General features: G+C 46.8%; 1 pseudogene; it reads left to right on the top strand.

Annotated features, from left to right (window-relative positions):
• The window catches only part of LOC129812927 (transmembrane protein 260-like), a 37,125-nt pseudogene extending 15,621 nt beyond the window's left edge, over positions 1–21,504 (top strand).
• The last annotated feature ends 280 nt before the right edge of the window (positions 21,505–21,784 follow it).

Here is a 21,784-nt window from a genome sequence, read left to right as displayed (position 1 = left end):
CAAGAAAGAGAGTGATGGTGCTGCATCAGATGACCTGGCCTCCACAATCACCTGACCTCAACCCAATTGAGATGGTTTGGGATGAGTTGGACCGCAGAGTCAAGGAAAGTCAGCCAACAAGTGCTCAGCATATGTGGGAACTCCTTCAAGACTGTTGGAAAAGCATTCCTCATGAAGCTGGTTGAGAGAATGCCAAGGCTACTTTGAAGCATCTAAAATATATGTTGATTCATTTTAACACTTTTTTGGTTACTACATGATTACATGTGTTATTTCATAGTTTTGATGTCTTCACTATTATTCTACAATGTAGAAAATAATAAAAATAAAGAAAAACCCTGGAATGAGTAGGTGTGTCCGAGAATTTGACTGCTCCTGTATGTAGCAGCCATACAATCATGTTCATGATCTATTATACATGTGTAATGTACTGTATGCTTTATATGATATAGTTTTGTTACCCCTATTTTTCCTAGCTTGGCCCAAAAACCGGGTTGCGTGTCTGTTTTCCAAATGTGATACAACAGAGCACTAAGCCACAAACACTGTCATATTATCTAAAGATCCTCAGTGTTCAGCCCACTGTCCTGTCCTGGCCACAGCTAAGCCCTGGGGTGTCAGTGTTACTGAGCCAAGGCCAGCTGGAACCCTCTGTCACACCAGACCAGGCCGGGACACCACTTCATGGGCTTCATCCTAGCCTCTTCAGGAATGTGTGATTCTTTTCCAGCCATGTCTCTCTCAAAGCGCCACTCTCTGGGTGAGGGAACAGTGGTGGGCCGATCTGCGATGGCACAGCTGTGGCATTCTGTGGTCCTTGGGGTGTTGTGTGACAGTCCATCCCCTGGTCTGTCCCTTTGTGTTGCCTCATTCACTACACATTCACTACAGACGGCTGCTTCGCTGGTGGTGGCGCTTTGTGTGGTATTATTGTGGCCAGCCCAGGCAGGCATTTGGTGCTCGGCTGCAGTGTAGAGCTGGCAAGCCTCTGGCCCATGTTTAGGAACTGAGACATTTTCTGCTTTGTCTCTTCAAAGTGACAGTGGCAAGCTATTAGTGTCCTACTGTCTGTCCTTGTGGAAGACACTGGTAACTACAGTGCAGACCCAAAGTATTCAGACCCATTTACTTTTTCCACATTTTGTTACCTTATTCTATAATTGATAAAAATTATTATAATTTCGTTTTTTTTCTCATCAATCTACACACAATACCCCATAACGACGAAGTGAAAACAGGTTTTTAGACATTTTTGCAATTGTATTACACATCAAAAACAGAAATACCTTATTTACATAAGTATTCAGACTTTTTGCTAAGAGATTCGAAATTGGGCTCAGGTGCATCCTGTTTCCATTGATCATCCTTGAGATGTTTCTACAACTTGATTGGAAGCCACCTGTGGTAAATTAAATTGATTGGACATGATTTGGAAAGGCACACACCTGTCTACATATGGTCCCACAGTTGACAGTGCATGTCAGAGCAAAAACCAAGCCATGAGGTCGAAGGACTTGTCCGTAGAGCTCCGAGACAGGATTGTGTCGAGGCACAAATCTGGGAAAGGGTACCAAAATATTTCTGCAGCATTGAATGGCCAAGAACACAGTGGCCTCCATCATTCTTTAATGGAAGAAGTTTGGAACCACCAAGACTCTTCCTAGAGCTGGCCGCCTGGCCAAACTGAGCAAATGGAGAAGTGCCTTGATCAGGGAGGTGACCAAGAACCTGATGGTCACTCTGACAGAGCTCCAGAGTTCCTCTGTGGATATAGGAGAACCTTCCAGAAGGACAACCATCTCTGCAGCACTCCACCAATCAGGCCTTTATGGTAGAGTGGCCAGATGGAAGGCTCTCCTCAGTAAAAGGCACATGACAGCCCACTTGGAGTTTTCCAAAAGGCACCTAAAGGACTCAGACCATGAGAAACAAGACTCTCTGGTCTGATAAAACCGCATGTGTAGTTCCCACCTTGAAGCATGGAGGAGGAGGTGTGATGGTGTGTGGGCTTGCTTTGCTGGTGACACTGTCGATGATTGATCTATTTAGAATTCAAGGCACACTTAACCAGCATGGCTACCACAGCATTCTGCAGCGATACGCCATTCCATCTGAGTTGGGGTTCGTGGGACTATTTGTTTTTCAACAGACAATGACCGAACACACCTCCAGGCTGTGTAAGGGCTATTTGACCAAGAAGGAGAGTGATGGAGTGCTGCATCAGATGACCTGGCCTCCACAATCACCAGACCTCAACCCAACTGAGATGGTTTGAGATGAGTTGGACTGCAGAGTGAAGGAAAAGCATCCAACAAGTGCTCAGCATATGTGCGAACTCCTTTAACACAGTTGGAAAAGCTTTCCTTAAGAAGCTTGTTGAAAGAATGCCAAGAGTGTGCAAAGCTGTTATCAAGGCAAAGGGTGGCTACTTTGAAGAATCTCAAATATAAAATATATTTTGATTTGTTTTAACACTTTTTTGGTTACTACATGATTCCATATGTGTTATTTCATAGTTTTGATGTCTTCACTATTATTCTACAATGTAGAAAATAGTAAAAAGTAAGTAAAAAGAAAAACTCTAGAATGAGTAGTTTTTTTTATTTATTTATTTATTTATTTCACCTTTATTTAACCAGGTAGGCTAGTTGAGAACAAGTTCTCATTTGCAACTGCGACCTGGCCAAGATAAAGCATAGCAGTGTGAACAGACAACAACACAGAGTTACACATGGAGTAAACAATAAACAAGTTAATAACATGGTAGAAAAAAAGAGAATCTATATACAATGTGTGCAAAAGGCATGAGGTAGGCAATAAATCGAGTAATTACAATTTAGCAGATTAACACTGGAGTGATAAATCATCAGATGATCATGTGCAAGAAGAGATACTGGTGTGCAAAAGAGCAGAAAAGTAAATAAATAAAAGCAGTATGGGGGGTGAGGTAGGTAAATTGGGTGGGTAGTTTACAGATGGACTATGTACAGCTGCAGCGATCGGTTAGCTGCTCGGATAGCAGATTTTTAAAGTTGTTGAGGGAGATAAAAGTCTCCAACTTCAGAGATTTTTGCAATTCGTTCCAGTCGCAGGCAGCAGAGAACTGGAAGGAAAGGCGTCCAAATGAGGTTTTGGCTTTAGGGATGATCAGTGAGATACACCTGCTGGAGCGCGTGCTACGGGTGGGTGTAGCCATCGTGACCAGTGAACTGAGATAAGGCGGCACTTTACCTAGCATAGCCTTGTAGATGACCTGGAGCCAGTGGGTCTGACGACGAACATGTAGCGAGGGCCAGCCGACTAGGGCATACAGGTCGCAGTGGTGGGTCGTATAAGGTGCTTTAGTAACAAAACGGATGGCACTGTGATAAACTGCATCCAGTTTGCTGAGTAGAGTATTGGAAGCTATTTTGTAGATGACATCGCCGAAGTCGAGGATCGGTAGGATAGTCAGTTTTACTAGGGTAAGTTTGGCGGCGTGAGTGAAGGAGGCTTTGTTGCGGAATAGAAAGCCGACTCTAGATTTGATTTTGGATTGGAGATGTTTGATATGAGTCTGGAAGGAGAGTTTGCAGTCTAGCCAGACACCTAGGTACTTATAGATGTCCACATATTCTAGGTCGGAACCGTCCAGGGTGGTGATGCTAGTCGGGCGTGCGGGTGCAGGCAGCGAACGGTTGAAAAGCATGCATTTGGTTTTACTAGCGTTTAAGAGCAGTTGGAGGCCACGGAAGGAGTGTTGTATGGCATTGAAGCTCGTTTGGAGGTTAGATAGCACAGTGTCCAAGGAAGGGCCGGAAGTATACAGAATGGTGTCGTCTGCATAGAGGTGGATCAGGGAATCGCCCGCAGCAAGAGCAACATCATTGATGTATACAGAGAAAAGAGTCGGCCCGAGAATTGAACCCTGTGGTACCCCCATAGAGACTGCCAGAGGACCGGACAACATGCCCTCCGATTTGACACACTGAACTCTGTCTGCAAAGTAGTTGGTGAACCAGGCAAGGCAGTCATTAGAAAAACCGAGGCTACTGAGTCTGCCGATAAGAATACGGTGATTGACAGAGTCGAAAGCCTTGGCCAGGTCGATGAAGACGGCTGCACAGTAATGTCTTTTATCGATGGCGGTTATGACATCGTTTAGTACCTTGAGCGTGGCTGAGGTGCACCCGTGACCGGCTCGGAAACCGGATTGCACAGCGGAGAAGGTACGGTGGGATTCGAGATGGTCAGTGATCTGTTTGTTGACTTGGCTTTCGAAGACCTTAGATATGCAGGGCAGGATGGATATAGGTCTGTAACAGTTTGGGTCCAGGGTGTCTCCCCTTTTGAAGAGGGGGATGACCGCGGCAGCTTTCCAATCCTTGGGGATCTCAGATGATACGAAGGAGAGGTTGAACAGGCTGGTAATAGGGGGTGCGACAATACTTTTGACTGGTACTGTATGTAAGTGTGATATTTAGTTTTTGCTTTGTCATTATGGGAAATTGTGTGTAGATTGATGAGGGGAAAAATATTTAAAACATTTTAGATTAAGGCTGTAACGTAACAAAATGTGGAAAAGGTGAAGGGGTCTGAATACTTACCGAATGCACTGTATATCTGTGTTGGTTTGAGGACAATTGTCATGTTTTGTCTTTGATCTTCATGTCTTGTCCCTGTGCTTCCCTCTGCTGGTCTTATTAGGTTCTTTCCCTCTTTCTATTCCTCTCTCTCCTCCTCCCTCTCTCCCTCCCCCGCTCTCTCTCTCTATCGTTCCGTTCCTGCTCCCAGCTGTTTCTCTTTCTCCTAACGACCTCATTTACTCTTTCACACCTGTCCCCTATTTTGCCCTCTGATTTGAGTCCCTATTTCTCCCTCTGTTTTCTGCTTCTGTCTTTGTCGGATTCTTGTTTGATGTTTGCTGTTCAGTGTCCTTGTTCCGCCCTGTCGTGTTTTTGCCTTCATCAGATGCTGCATGTGAGCAGGTGTCTAGTGGTCGCGTCTCCAGTCGTTCATCTCTACTGACGAGAGGATTTCAGTTTTCCTGTTTTGTTTTTACCTTAGATATATCAGGAGTATCGTTTTTGTCTAAGACTGGAATAAAGACTCTGTTTCTATTACGTCGCTTTTGGGTCCTCCTTCATCAGCATAACAGAAGAATCCGACCAAGAATGGACCCAGCGACTACGGATTCTCTCTACACTACCGTCAAGTTCCAGGGAGCAATGCTCGGCAGACACGAGCAGGAATTGTCTGCTGCTCGTCATGCCGTTGAGACCCTGGCCGCTCAGGTTTCCGATCTCTCAGGACAGTTTCAGAGTCTTCGTCTCGTACCACAAGCTACTTCCTGGTCTTCCGAGTCTCCGGAACCCAGGGTTAATAATCCACCATGTTACTCTGGACAGCCCACTGAGTGTCGCTCCTTTCTCACCCAGTGTGATATTGTGTTCTCTCTCCAGCCCAACACATACTCTGGAGAGAGAGCTCGGATCGCTTACGTCATATCACTCCTTACTGGGCGGGCTCGGGAGTGGGGCACAGCTATCTGGGAGGCAAGGGCTGAGTGTTCTGACGTTTATCTGAACTTTAAGGAGGAGATGATACGGGTCTTTGATCGTTCAGTTTTTGGAAAGGAGGCTTCCAGGGGTCTGGCTTCCCTATGTCAAGGTGATCGATCCATAACGGATTACTCTATAGAGTTTCGTACTCTTGCTGCATCCAGTGACTGGAACGAGCCGGCGTTGCTCGCTCGTTTTCTGGAGGGACTCCACGCTGAGGTTAAGGATGAGATTCTCTCCCGGGAGGTTCCTTCCAGCGTGGACTCGTTGATTGCACTCGCCATCCGCATAGAACGACGGGTAGATCTTCGTCACCGAGCTCGGGGAAGACAGCTCGCGTTAGCGGGGCTTCCCTTCTCCGCATCTCGACCATCTCCTTCCATCGGCTCAGAGACTGAGCCCATGCAGCTGGGAGGTGTTCACATCTCGACTAAGGAGAGGGAACGGAGAATCACCAACCGCCTTTGCTTCTATTGCGGTTCTGCTGGACATTTTGTCATGTCATGTCCAGTTAAAGGTCAGAGATCATCAGTAAGCGGAGGGCTACTGGTGAGCGCTACTACTCAGGTCTCTCCATCAAGATCCTGTACGACCTTGTCGGTCCATCTACGCTGGACCGGGTCGGCTGCTTCCTGCAGTGCCTTGATAGACTCTGGGGCTGAGGGTTGTTTTATGGACGAAGCATGGGCTCGGAAACATGACATTCCTCTCAGAGAGTTAGGGAGGATCACACCCATGTTCGCCTTAGATGGTAGTTCTCTCCCCAGTATCAGATATGAGACACTACCTTTAACCCTCACAGTATCTGGTAACCACAGTGAGACCATTTCTTTTTTGATTTTTTGTTCACCTGTTACACCTGTTGTTTTGGGTCATCCCTGGCTAGTATGTCATAATCCTTCTATTAATTGGTCTAGTAATTCTATCCTATCCTGGAACGTTTCTTGTCATGTGAAGTGTTTAATGTCTGCTATTCCTCCTGTTTCTTCTGTCCCCTCTACTCAGGAGGAGCCTGGTGATGTGACAGGAGTGCCGGAGGAACATCATGATCTACGCACGGTCTTCAGTCGGTCCAGAGCCAACTCTCTTCCTCCTCACCGGTCGTATGATTGTTGTATTGATCTCCATCCGGGGACCACTTCTCCTCGGGGTAGATTATTCTCTCTGTCGGCTCCCGAACGTAAGGCTCTCGATGATTATCTGTCTGCTGAAGGCATTCAGATGGATCCCGCTAAGGTCCAGGATGTCAGCGATTGGCCTGTTCCTAAGTCACGTGTCGAGTTACAGCGCTTTCTCGGTTTCGCTAATTTCTATCGGCGTTTCATTCGTAATTTCGGTCAAGTGGCTGCCCCTCTCACAGCTCTGACTTCTGTCAAGTCTTGCTTTAAGTGGTCTGGTTCCGCCCAGGGAGCTTTTGATCTCCTCAAGAAGCGTGTTACATCCGCCCCTATCCTTGTTACTCCTGACGTCACTAAACAATTCATTGTCGAGGTTGACGCTTCAGAGGTGGGCGTGGGAGCCATTCTGTCCCAGCGCTTCCAGTCTGACGATAAGGTCCATCCTTGCGCTTACTTTTCTCATCGATTGTCGCCATCGGAACCCGAGGGGATTCTCCCTGAAGGTCGTGTTGTCGGGTTGACTGTCTGGGGAATTGAGAGACAGGTAAAGCAAGCACTCACTCACACTGCGTCGCCGCGCGCTTGTCCTAGTAACCTTCTGTTCGTTCCTGTCTCTATTCGTCTGGCTGTTCTTCAGTGGGCTCATTCTGCCAAGTTAGCTGGTCACCCCGGCGTTCGGGGTACGCTTGCTTCTATTCGCCAGCGGTTTTGGTGGCCTACTCAGGAGCGGGACACGCGCCGTTTCGTGGCTGCTTGTCCGGACTGCGCGCAGACTAAGTCAGGTAACTCTCCTCATGCCGGTCGTCTTAGACCGCTTCCCATTCCTTCTCGACCATGGTCTCAGATCGCCTTAGACTTTAGTACCGGTCTGCCTTCGTCTGCGGGGAGGACTGTGAGAGCCGCCAATAAACGTAGGATTAAGAGTCCTAGGTATTGTCGCGGTCAGAGAGTGTGGCTTTCCACTCGTAACCTTCCCCTTACGACAGCTTCTCGCAAGTTGACTCCGCGGTTCATTGGTCCGTTCCGTGTCTCTCAGGTCGTCAATCCTGTCGCTGTGCGACTGCTTCTTCCGCGACATCTTCGTCGCGTCCACCCTGTCTTCCATGTCTCTTGTGTCAAGCCTTTTCTTCGCGCTCCCGTTCGTCTTCCCTCCCCCCCTCCCGTCCTTGTCGAGGGCGCACCTATTTACAAGGAACGGAGGATCATGGACATGCGTTCTCAGGGACGTGGTCAACAGTACTTAGTGGATGGGGAGGGTTTCGGTCCTGAGGAGAGGAGTTGGGTTCCATCTCGGGACGTGCTGGACCGTTCGTTGATTGATGATTTCCTTCGTCGCCGCCAGGGTTCCTCCTCGAGTGCGCCAGGAGGCGCTTGGTGAGTGGGGGGGTACTGTCATGTTTTGTCTTTGATCTTCATGTCTTGTCCCTGTGCTTCCCTCTGCTGGTCTTATTAGGTTCTTTCCCTCTTTCTATTCCTCTCTCTCCTCCTCCCTCTCTCCCTCCCCCGCTCTCTCTCTCTATCGTTCCGTTCCTGCTCCCAGCTGTTTCTCTTTCTCCTAACGACCTCATTTACTCTTTCACACCTGCCCCCTATTTTGCCCTCTGATTTGAGTCCCTATTTCTCCCTCTGTTTTCTGCTTCTGTCTTTGTCGGATTCTTGTTTGATGTTTGCTGTTCAGTGTCCTTGTTCCGCCCTGTCGTGTTTTTGCCTTCATCAGATGCTGCATGTGAGCAGGTGTCTAGTGGTCGCGTCTCCAGTCGTTCATCTCTACTGACGAGAGGATTTCAGTTTTCCTGTTTTGTTTTTACCTTAGATATATCAGGAGTATCGTTTTTGTCTAAGACTGGAATAAAGACTCTGTTTCTATTACGTCGCTTTTGGGTCCTCCTTCATCAGCATAACAACAATGTCTACAGGGTTTGTGGTTAGGAGTATTTATGGGTATTTGTGTTTCCTTGAAGGTATCTTTTCTTGTTCTGGTCACTGACTTATATACTCTCTTTTAGCATATTGTATTTTACAAAGTGAATTATTATATGATTTTGGTAGATTTATTTTACTTCAATAAGAGCTTGATGATTATTGTTCAAATTCCCAGGATTTAAAGAAATATTTTAATTAAATTAATTTCCATTATTTAAGTGTTTTGTATGTTTTTTTAGCAGAGCTAAGATCTCCCAATTCATGAAATACAATTTATTTACAGAATTTCTGTTTAGAATTCCTTTGTCATCCAGTTAATTACCCCAGTGATGAGACTGAGACATTCTGGCAAGCTGGATCAGTTCAGGGTAAAATACCCACATATTATTCTCCTGCCATGTCTCAACATTACAGCTATTGTCACTGAGCCACAACATTACAGAACAGCAGCACCCTGCACCACATTGAGCTTTGATAACAGGAAACATGGTCACAATGGTGTCATATTCTCTCCCAATTCATCTCCCTACCATGGGAGCAGCTATCCCCATCCCCAGCCCAGAGAATGAGCCACGGAGAGGCTGACTGGGACCCAGGTGGTCCTCTGCAGACAGACAGGTCATTTAAACCTGAGTGTACAAACATCACTGGGTTTTAACAGACTGACAGTCCCTGAGAGAGATATGTCAGCCTCTCAGAAAGAGAGGACAGGAGTGTGTGTGTGTGTGTGTGTGTGTGTCTAGACAGGCATGTCCGTAGAAGCCATAGCGAGCAGGGGGGTAGAATTGAGGGCGAGGGGCGTCCCTGGACCTCAAGAAAAGTCCCCATCCGCCCCCCACCCCATTCTCCTGCCATTCAAGTTGCAGCTAATTCCTGGAGCAATGCAGTGAGAAAGACGCTGCTATCTCTTACTGAGACTGACCCCCCCACTCCCACTACTAGACACCCCACACCCCAATCCTGCATCACATAGAACACAGAGCAAAAAGACTGGCAGAAAGGAGAGGGAAAAAATGAAGGAAAAAAGTCGTCAGCAAGCAATACTTTTTTTTACTCTCCTCCCTCTCCTTTTTTTTCTGATTTACGGTGCTTTCCTCAGAAAGCTCCATTGTTCCCCTAGCCTAAGTCTCATCAGGCCTTTTGTGACTGACTATCACAGCGGCAGGCAGAGAGCTGGAAATGTATAAATGGTATCATGCCTTGTGATTAATGGCGGTACTTATGAGTCAGGTCTGATAACGGGCCTGCTCTCTACTCAATTTCAGATACCGTTAATGGAATCTGTCTTCTGCGATTGTAATGTGAGAGCGCCTAATTTGCTATGGAGCTTGAAGCTGTCACCGGCAAGGGATTGTGGGGTCATAAGGGACCTGGCAGCCGTTTGGCCTGCAGCTTGTATCTGCCGTGCTGAATAGAGCAGCTCTCTGCCTGTCAGTTAGCTGATAGGCTGATGAGGACTCTAAGCCACTCTACACAATGGCGGAAAGGGCCATACTGCCTGACTTCCTTAATTGTGGAGCCCGCTCATATTTCAGAGCCAGCGTGCCAGGGACTGGGCGGCTTTTTTTTCTTCCTCTTTTTTCCCCCTCTCTCCTCCTCAACTTTTTTCTGTTTTCTTAATTTCATCCTCACGTACTCTGAACCCCCCCACTAACACATCTCTGTACTATTTGAGTTGTCTTCCTCTTCTCCTCCTCATCATTTGTCGTCCCTCTCCCTCTGTCTCTTTTTAGTAAGTGGTGGGTCTTGCATATGACAGATTTATCCCAAGTTTGCTTCAGTTACTACTAAAGAGGGAGGCAGGAGAGGAAGAAGGGGGAGGGACACTTTTGAAGTAAAGGAGCATATCTCCCATAGTGGTTATCTATGTCAGGCTGGCGGATGAATTTGCTTCTGGAGAGAGAGGCCTGAAGGATGTGGTATGGGAATGGTCAGAGCTTTAGATAGTACCTATGGCTACGAAAATAGAATTGTTTCAATGACAGGTACTTGGACATTTTCAAAAATATGTCAATGATTTTGTTTTGCAGTCGTGGTCAACCATATCCGTCTATCATCAATATGAGTTTTCTAACTTTGGATAGCCACGAACCATACGCTTACCCATACCTTACCCATACCCTCTGCCACTCTTCCAGACTGGCAGACCCGGGGCCAGGTGCAGTGCTGGCTGGAGGGTGTTTGCTGTGTCCAGGCCCAGCTGGCAGTGGTCGGTGGTGGCCGAGGTCTTCTCCCTCAACCTCTTCGTTGGGCTCTTCTCCCTGACTGCCAGCTTCCACTGTGCAAATAGTGCCCCCCAGAGGAGTAAGGTAACTACACCATCCTTCTATACCATCCACCCTCACACAGGACAAGACATGCATATCAGCCACCTGAAACCACATAGACCGTTCCATTGTGATATCAAAACTGTGTGCCTGAGGAAACTATATGGTACAATTTATAGAAATATGGTATGTGAATTTACAGACTGTTTATTTTTCAATGACAAATGACATATATTGATACATTTAAGGAGTTGTTCACGATTTTACAACTTGATGTTAGATGGTGCCTGGATTAGTTTCTCTTGGTCCATAGACTACTTTCAGGGTGAGGAACCATCTAACTACTCCTTTAAGTCTCGTCTTGTTGTCAGGTTGCGCTTTGGGGTGCGCTGTGCTGTGGCTTGGGCCCGTGTAACCAGCACACTCTGGTGTTGTACGTGGTGGTCATCATTCCCAGGGTCCTGCTCCACCTCTGCTCTCACAGAGTAAGTTTAACGACACACCGCTCTTCTCCATCTGAGTGGCCATAGAGACGTAACACAACCAGGTAGAAGAACTGGTCCATCTGAAAGGATGCTGAATAGATGTTATGTGTGATTGTGTCAGGAGCTGTCTGTCTGTGTGCTGAGGTCTCTGGGACTGTGTTTCCTGCCTGTCTCCTACCTGGACACAGCTCGCTGGAGCTGGGGAGACCAGACTTCCCTCCCAGGCCTCCTCACTCACCTACAGAGGACTGGGCACGGCACCTTTAGCCTAGTACACACTTATATACATTTACATATACTGTACCAACATACATTACAGTATATTGGAGCTTTACCACAAACTCTAGTGTGGGAGGTATGGTAGTGAGTGTTGATGTGTTTCTTTCTTTAATAATTGACCCTAGGCCAAGACAGAGGGAACCTCACCATGATGCTGAAGTGAGTATTATTCACTTTATTTTACAGATGAAGTCATTGCTATTTCGAAATAGTTTTCTGGTATATTACATTAAATGTTGAATATTGAAGGTTATTTATTAGATAATGTGATCTGTAGAAGGGACAGAGTTGTTTTCTAATGCTTTTGGCTCTAGGCAGACAGGTTTAAACATCACACAAAAACCCATCAGTTCTGTTCTGAAGGAGGGAATCCATCCATCGCCAGTACTGGAGCCCGTCTGTCCCTCTCTTTCTTCTCTCTCCCCAGCTTCTGTTCTTCCCGCTCCCCTCTCTACCATCAAAGCAGAACTGAACCTGCTTAGAGGACCACATCTCTGTGTTCTGTTTCTCCAGCAGTTTGAAATGATCACTCAGCTCTGGTGTTTAAGCATGACAAGCTGTGATGACAGACACTGCAATATAGCGGAGAGATTGTGTTTTCCTCCAACAACCCCCTCTATCCCCCCTGTCATCCAACTTCTGGTATTTTTCTACGGCTGACGCTTCTTAAGACCCCCCACCACCAACCCCCTCAGCCCGGCCCCACCCACTTCCATCACCCCCGCTGGTTGATGGACAAACATACCTTCAAGACGAGGGAGAGAGGGAGAGAGGCAAACATGACAAGCATGTCACATTGGGGACGTAAACCTCCCTAGAGAAGCTGACACAGTCTTACACACATATGCACATAACACACACACACACATCGGCCTACACTCAATGATATGGAGACTCAATATGCTGTCAAAACGAGATGGGTATTAAAGAAGAGGCAGGGAGCTATCTCTGCTCTGGGGAAGTGTCTGTGACTGACAGGCTCTCTGACAGGGGTTGGGTGGAGGACACATTCGTTGGTGTCTGTCAATCGGATGGAAAGGTGCATACAGTCATTAGAGTTAGTCTGTTTGATTGGAGAGGGGTCAGTTATTTGTGTCTTCCAGTCACAAGAAAGGGAAGTGGGAGGTTATTCAATAATTGGGGTCCTTCAGTTTGATGAAGGTTAGAGGGATGCGGTCATAGAGACATTGGTGTCTGCTAGTCAGAGGTTTTTGGTGTGTGTGTGTCAGGGCTCAGCTGACCCACTGTATGGCTGACCTGTCCCTCCCTGTGCTGGTCCTGGCTGGACTGGGCCTGTTCCTCCTCCTGGGACAGGTAAGGTAACACACCAGACAGACAGAAATCCCTCTCTGGCAGGCGCAATCCAAGTCCATATACACTCACTTCATTCCTTCATGAGAAATAAAACCATTGCGAAGTGCTTTTAACATGAAAATAAACTATTCGACCTGTCGTGCTGCCATGGCACTGTACAATTTAAAGAAGAAAGGGAGATTTTGATCTGTTTATCTACTAGTTGTAATGATGTGCATGTGAATGCATGTATCTGTATGTAGCAGTGCTCTCTGATGCAGTAATTCATTACAGTAGTGCCTATGCTGGGGTCGGTTGGGTGCCACTGATAAGGCAGAGCAGAGCCAGGCAGTCCCCAGGGCACTGCCAACCCCCTGCCTCCCCCTGCCTTCCCTGGGGGGCACCCAGACACACTTGGCTTTACACACACACAGACACACAAGCATGAACGTGCGCAAACACACTCGCAAACATACGTGGGTCATTCCATTGAAATTCCATGTAAATGTCAGCAAAGTTTTCTGAAATACAGCACAAATAAATACATACTTTTATTTCCACTTTATGTTTTCAATTTACATATGTGTTTAGATTACCACTAGGGGATAGTGTTTTGTCGTTATTTTATGAAACCATTTACAAATGTCCTCTGTGCTGTAATGGTGATGTGCGGCAGAGTGGTAGGCTCCGTCACACAGTGACACATTCTGTCATCCAGACCCAGCATTAGGAAAGCAATCATGCTGTGGGCTACAGAACATGTTAGCTGTGATAGTGTGTCTGTCTACGGGCGGAGTGACGTTATCTCTCCTGTAACTCGATACATTTGGAAGGGAATTGCACTGCATGTACTGTATTTTCATGTACTTATTAGGAGATTGAAAATAAATGTGACTTGTAAAATGAACAGGTACCCTGCACATGTATTGTTGTTTTGGTTCTGTACTTCAACACTTTTGACTACTTTAATACACATAAGTGAATTTGTCCATATACTTTGGTCACCTAAAATGAGGGACTATGTACAAAATTGCTGTAATTTCTATATACAGTGGGGCAAAAAAGTAAAACAAGTATTTGGTCAATAACAAAAGTTTATCTCAATACTTTGTTATATACCCTTTGTTGGCAATGACAGAGGTCAAACGTTTTCTGTAAGTCTTCACAAGGTTTTCACACACTGTTGCTGGTATTTTGGCCCATTCCTCCATGCAGATCTCCTTTAGAGCAGTGATGTTTTGGGGCTGTTGCTGGGCAACACGGACTTTCAACTCCCTCCAAAGATTTTCTATGGGGTTGAGATCTGGAGACTGGCTAGGCCACTCCAGGACCTTGAAATGCTTCTTACGAAGCCACTCCTTCGTTGCCCGGGTGGTGTGTTTGGGATCATTGTCATGCTGAAAGACCCAGCCACGTTTCATCTTCAATGCCCTTGCTGATGGAAGGAGGTTTTCACTCAAAATCTCACGATGCATGGCCCCATTCATTCTTTCCTTTACACGGATCAGTCGTCCTGGTCCCTTTGCAGAAAAACAGCCCCAAAGCATGATGTTTTCACCCCCATGCTTCACAGTAGGTATGGTGTTCTTTGGATGCAACTCAGCATTCTTTGTCCTCCAAACACGACGAGTTGAGTTTTTACCAAAAAGTTATATTTTGGTTTCATCTGACCATATGACATTCTCCCAATCTTCTTCTGGATCATCCAAATGCTCTCTAGCAAACTTCAGACGGGCCTGGACATGTACTGGCTTAAGCAGGGGGACACGTCTGGCACTGCAGGATTTGAGTCCCTGGCGGCGTAGTGTGTTACTGATGGTAGGCTTTGTTACTTTGGTCCCAGCTCTCTGCAGGTCATTCACTAGGTTCTCCCGTGTGGTTCTGGGATTTTTGCGCACTGTTCTTGTGATCATTTTGACCCCACGGGGTGAGATCTTGCGTGGAGCCCCAGATCGAGGGAGATTATCAGTGGTCTTGTATGTCTTCCATTTCCTAATAATTGCTCCCACAGTTGATTTCTTCAAACCAAGCTGCTTACCTATTGCAGATTCAGTCTTCCCAGCCTGGTGCAGGTCTACAATTTTGTTTCTGGTGTCCTTTGACAGCTCTTTGGTCTTGGCCATAGTGGAGTTTGGAGTGTGACTGTTTGAGGTTGTGGACAGGTGTCTTTCATACTGATAACAAGTTCAAACAGGTGCTATTAATACAGGTAACGAGTGGAGGACAGAGGAGCCTCTTAAAGAAGAAGTTACAGGTCTGTGAGAGCCAGAAATCTTGCTTGTTTGTAGGTGACCAAATACTTATTTTCCACCATAATTTGCAAATAAATTCTTAAAAATCCTACAATGTGATTTTCTGGATTTCTTTTCCTCATTTTGTCTGTCATAGTTGAAGTGTACCTATGATGAAAATTGCAGGCCTCTCTCATCTTTTTAAGTGGGAGAACTTGCACAATTGGTGGCTGACTAAATACTTTTTTGCCCCACTGTACGTTTTACCCGATATGGATGAAATTACCCTAAAATGAAAGCTGACAGTCTGCACTTTAATCTCAGTCATTGTATCATTTCAAATCCAAAGTTCTGGAGTACAGAGGTAAAACAAAACAAAAATGTGTTACTGTCCCAATAATTACGCAAGGCACTGTATATGGTATTTCTGTCTATATACAGTAACTATGTGTAAGGTCAGTGGTCTTACGGTGATAAATCCCTGTCTGTTCCCTTCAGGATGCAGGGTGTTGTTCCCTGGCTTCTGACGGCCATGCTGCTACTCTACTCCCTGTTCTTCACCTGGAGAGCCAACCTGGACACCAGCAGACCCCTACTGCTGGTAGTGGTGAGCGATGGGGCTTAGTTAGGGCAGGGAGATGACTGGATGGGCCTGAGTTGGGCTGCCACAGTCTCCTCTGCCCCAGGTAAAGGCTGTGTTGTGTTTAGTCTCTCTGCAGGTGGAGCGGTTCTGGCTTTAGAGTGATGCTGTGGTGTGTGTGCTGGCTGGGCTGGGCCTGAGTTGGACACACACAGGCCTGGAGAGGAGGCTAGGCCATGGGGGTCTGTGGAGGGCCGGAGGCTGGCTCTTCACTATAGCTCTCCTGGTACACATGGTGCGCTCCAACCATCGGTAAACATCATATCCAGTGAAATCAACTGACTTTGGCTTGATGGCACCATCCTGTGTGTGGTGTTATAACACTGTAGTATCTTTACCTGCACCAACTGATTTCAGGATGACCGACAAACTGGAAAATAAATGTTCTCTTGTAGCTAAAGCTCGTGTCAAACGCAATAATATTTATTTTTGTGGGAAATAACGATCTCAGGCGACATTGAAATGACTTAAACTAAATCAAAACTGTGTAAAAATGATAATGACCTACATTTATAGTCTCCTCACTCTGTCCAGCTCACTAACAGTCATCAAACGTAAGCTTGACAGTCAGGGAGCATCGAACAATTTTAAAGCGATGGATAGAGGACAATTATTTTGCAGATTTAGACAGCAAGGAAATATAATCCATTTTAAGTGCGGTCCTCTGGACCTCGATGGAGACAGTTTGCCCCTCGGGCTGCATTCTGAGTTTGATACCCCTGGGTCACACACAAAACATCTTGAGAATTTTACTGACAAAAATCTCTGCACTTGTTTCACCTGAGCTAACCCAATCATTTTCTCTGTACTTCAAACTGGGGCCCTGCACTCCACATGCCAGGTATTTTATTCTCCCGTCTCTCCTCATCCCATGGTAGGGGCTAAAGAGAGGCACGGTTAGCACATAGATTCCACTGTGAGTGCTGAGTGTGAGATGTTAGCCGTGAGAGGTAGCAGATTACACCAGTGTGGTGCTGCGCTCTGCCAGGCAGACTGAGGGAGAATCACACAGCTGCTTTGATCAGGGGGAGGGCATACGCTGTTAGACCCATCGCACCTGTCTACCCACGATTAGATAGACAGAACTGGGGTGGGTGCACTGACAACTTACCACACAGGCACTTGAAAGCATACATACAGTACACACACACACACACACACACACACACACACACACACACGGAGACTATCCTCAGTAGTGGAGATGGACAAACATAACTCCACTCAAAAAAAATGTACACAGACACACAGTTGTAAGAGAATATATAACTCCTGTTGACTTGTAGAGGTTTGTGTTGCATCCCTCCCAGGGAGTGTGATCAGAGCAGTAACAGTGTGGTGGAGCAGTTTGAGCGGGAGCTTCTGGTCTCTGTCCCTCCAGACTCTATCATCCTGACCCGGGGAGACCTCCCAAGGAACTCCCTGCGCTACTGCCAGGGTCTCTGGCCTGACGTACGCCTCGTTGACCAGGAGGTTACTACTTTGCCACTTAATGTAATTTGCATTAGTTTTAAGTCCAGGTCTGGACTTCCATTCATTCAGCGTTATGATAACAGCATTGTAAACAGAGGCCATACATGATAGACAGTAGAAGGTCCTAGTAAGGCTCCTGTTTGTTGACCTCTCTGCTCCTCCAGATGATGACATACAGCTGGTACGTGGCCAAGCTGGGCCAGCATCACCCTGGGGTTCACTTCCCAGGGCGCTGGTGGGACCCGGTCCACACTGAGGAGAAAGACACCTTCAGTCTGGAGCAGTTCCTCTCTCACAACACACAGTGAGTCACTGGGAGAGAAGGGAGGGAGAGAATACCATAGAGATACATACAGTGTCTTTTTTTATTGAGAATGTATGGACTGACTGAATGGACGGGTGAGAAATGGAGAGAGTGAATGAAGAGGACAACAATGGACTGGGTAGAAAGTGAGTGTACCCGATGTGAAATGGCTAGTTAGTTAGCGGGTTGTGCGCTAATAGCATTTCAATTGGTGACGTCACTCGCTCTGAGACCTTGAAGTAGTTTTTCCCCTTGCTCTGCAAGGGCCGTGGCTTTTGTGGAGCGATGTGTAACGATGCTTCAAGGGTGACTGTTGTCTATGTGTGCAGAGGGTCCCTGGTTCGAGCCCAGGTAGGGGCAGGGAGAGGGACGGAAGCTATACTGTTACATGAGGAATGGTGAGATTGTTGGAGAGCACTGAGTGGTTGAAACAATAAGGAGGAGTGCATGGAGGAGATGAAACATAAAACCTACAGCATTAAGGACTATAACACCAGGCTACTGCCCCGTGAGGAGTCTCAATACTTCATCCATGTCTGTGAAAGACTGCAGAGAAAGACTGAACAGATATATACAGTGTATTTATGTTTTATCCATCTGACTATAGTACCCGAAGGATACAGAGAACTAATGGGTTGGACAGGACTCCTGTAAATCCCCAGCCCACCAGGGGGCAGTGCTTGCTTGGCCAACAGCGGGGCAACACTGACCAGTGGGATCAACCCTCTGGGCACAGCACTGGAGAGGAGAGTGGATCAGTAGGAATGGGAGAGAGCTGAATAGTGTGTGTGTGTGCGTGCTTGTTGGGTATGAGGTGGATGCACATGTGCTTCCCATGTATGCCTATTCAGTTCTATCAGAAGTCACCTGGGGTGAGTGTGAGTAGTGTTTGAGGGGAGATAGATAGCTGAGGGTAGTTCCCTTTAGGGGCTCCGACACTGTGGTTCTGCTCTGTCCGCCTCAGCAGCATGGTCACGGTGCCTGCCTGGTTGTTTGTGTGTCTGCAGGGGGGCTGTGCTGGCCTGCATCGGGCTGCCTGACCGGGATCCCAGCTGGGAGAGGAGCTTTTCTCACTGGCTCCTGGGTGTGTGTGACCAGCTGGTGCCTGCCCAGGAGCCCTTCCACCCGGAGGAGTGGACCTGCCACACCCTCCACATCTGGACCGAGCCACACAACAGGTACACAGTATACTACACATACAGCCCAGAGGGCCCTCTGGAGGGGTGGGGGGCCTGCTCAGCAGGAGAAGCCTACAGTTCATGGGGAGTCTATGATGTTCTGCTAGCTGCCATGGAAATGGTCATACTGTATGCCATAGCATGACAAACATGCTAGGCCTGTTAGTTAGGAATCCTGTGATCATACATTTCTATAGCAGAGTAAGAATCTTCTGTTCAGTGATACTCTTTGGTGTTGACTATTTCTTCTCTGTGGTCTTTCACAATACCGGCAGAGACTTAACGGATGTTCCTACAGCAAGGTTTCCTCTGTTCTCCGTGCTCTGATCTAGGAGCTCTTTTTGCGTTATACCAAAGCAAGACATTAGGCCTCCAGCCATTTGAAATGAGGCTAAAGATGAAACATAATTAGTTTCTTATTGCGTTTTGTCAATAAGTGTGTCAAAAGTGGAATTAGGCAAAGCTCCATTTTCTGTTGCTGTTGCCAGCAGCCCCTCATTCACTGCGATAATCATGGCTGAATACTGTGACATTATTTCCTCTGCCCTCACTACAAGCGTGTCCGTCGATGCCCACAAGCCAAATATTAGCTCGGAACCCTCCTAAAATATTATTTTGAAGAAGAGGTCAAGTGTTTATAAGTGTCACGGCTCCTCCTCTGCAGTGCAGGGGGCGGTTCCTCCTGCAGGCAGAGGAGGGTCGTTAAGTGATTGGAGCCACCTGGGCTCAGGGTATAAAACTGCTTACTAATCACCTCTCCCTCTCTTGCTCTCTCTCTGCTCCTCCAGGTATGCTCATGATTTGTTTGTTCCTTTTTAGTTTTGCATAGTTTTCACTCAGTCATGTTCACACACACATATTCATGCACCCATGCACTTTACATACACCTTACATTATGATACTTCCACACCTCATTCCTATTTCTTAGTTTAAGTTAGTAGTTTGTTTAATAATAAAGAACACTTTTAAATTGGCCTATACCTGTTGTTCGTGTCCCCTCATTTTTGTCACAGGCTATGAGCCGGCTTGTGACAATAAGCAACAACATGAAAAAGGATATGTGGTTCCTTCCATGTCTAATGTGCTGGTACTGTTGCTCTACAGTACTGTACTGTATATTCACATTGGGCTTGTGAAAACCTAAACCGGCACACTTTGAACAATGTGTATTAACATCCATAATAATACAGAATGAATATGATTGTGTGGAAGGAATGATGCATAAGAAAAGCCCCGGAGGGGTTGAGATAAAGAGCTGTGTTTGTGTCTTGTTCCATTTATCACCCAGGGTCCTGGGTGAGGGGGTCTAACGAGAAGATGTTGCAGGCCAGGTAAAGTAAACATTGAAGACACTGACTCTCTTTTCTCTTGCAGTCACTGTATATATGTATAGTTTACAGATAGATACTCTCTGACAGGTCACCCTAGTCTGCTAGCTAAAACATCTACGTAACCCACTCTGGTGTGGTAGAGCACCAGCTATTCTACATGAAATGCTGTTGTGTAGCTAGCATCTACATAAATCACTCTATTCTTCTAGTGCATCTCTGCGGATAAATCTCCACGGTTCATCCATCCAGAACTTAGCTCTGAGCTTGTGATATGTTCTCTTTGTTTCAGGATGAAGACGGCTTTCTTTCTGTTTGACCTGGCTGAGAGGATCCAGGGAGAGGAGACAACTCGCCTGTTTGACCTGGCTGAGAGGATCCAGGGAGAGGAGACAACTCGCCTGTTTGACCTGGCTGAGAGGATCCAGGGAGAGGAGAAAACTCGCCTGTTTGAGCTCTCCTACACAGAGAGTCAGTCCTCCCATAGCAATCAAATAGGAGTTTGAGCATTAACCATAATCGCATAGCTTAGAAGTACAGTATATGGTCAAGATTTGTACAGTGGTGCTTGTTATGGTCATTGTATACAAGTTGTGTTCTTTGTGATTGACAGCTGTGTAAGGAAATTGTGGAGAGACGCACGGGCTACCCTCCCAACCGGGATAAGAACCTGGCCCTGGCCAGCGAGAGGCTCCTGCAGCATCCAGCACTTCAGCCTGTACCTGGACAAGAGCCCACGGACTCCCAGGCCCCCGGGGTGGTGTTGTCCAGACAAACAGGACCCTGACTGCACCTCATACTGCGGGAATGTTTTCCACTGGGGACGTTACATGACTTTTGCAACCTTGTCTGAACCCAATCAAGCTGTTCATCTCTCCCACACACACTCTTTTATTTACTATTTCCCTGTATCTCTCTATATCTCTTTCTCTGCCTCTCTCGTGTATTTTAACGTTGTGATTATGTGGCCTCCTTCTTTAGTTCTTTAGTTCTCCCATTAGGACGGTCAGGCTGAGATTGAGGGAAACCCAATTTGTGCGCAGAAATTGAGGATTAGAGCAGGCTCTTAATCTAGGACAGACTTGTGCCGTGCCACGCTGTTGTTACGAATCCCGCCGAGGATGGTGCCTCTTCCCGTTCGGGCGGCGCTCGGCGGTCGTCGTCTCCGGTCTACTAGCTGCCACCGATCCCCTTTTCTGTTTTCATTTAAGTTTGTCTACTTGGTATCACCTGTTTTGTGTTTAGGGTAGGGGGTTATTTAAACCCAGTTGGCCCGCCGACTTTTGTGCGGGCTTGTTATTCTGTTTGTTGTGGTGGTGTTTTTTGTATAGTGGATTCGGTCCTGATTTATGTTGGACAGTAATTTTGACGCGCCCGTTGTTGTGTGGCGTAGCCGCTTCAGAGATTCTTTCTGGGTGAAATAATACATTTCCACTTGCACATTATTACCCTGCTCTCTGCACCTGACTCCTTCATTTTCACCATCGGAACTGTGACAGCTTCCACTGGACTCTTAGCATGACCCCGGCTCCAAATCACCACCGCTGCCCACCGACTATCCATCCGGCTGAGATGGTCCTTTAAAAAACAAATGGATTCAAGGAGCTTTTTTTCTCCTTTTGACAACAGAGCTATAATCCCTCACGGATTTAAATGAGCCAGGGACGCATTTAGAGGTGTGTGTGTGCACCTCCTGTGATACACAGACACGAGGACAGAAACACA

The sequence above is a fragment of the Salvelinus fontinalis genome, chromosome 16, assembly GCF_029448725.1.
Source record: "Salvelinus fontinalis isolate EN_2023a chromosome 16, ASM2944872v1, whole genome shotgun sequence".
NCBI classification, from domain to species: domain Eukaryota; kingdom Metazoa; phylum Chordata; class Actinopteri; order Salmoniformes; family Salmonidae; genus Salvelinus; species Salvelinus fontinalis.
Note: the sequence above shows the minus strand (reverse complement) of the source record. Positions and strands in the feature narration are given on the sequence as shown.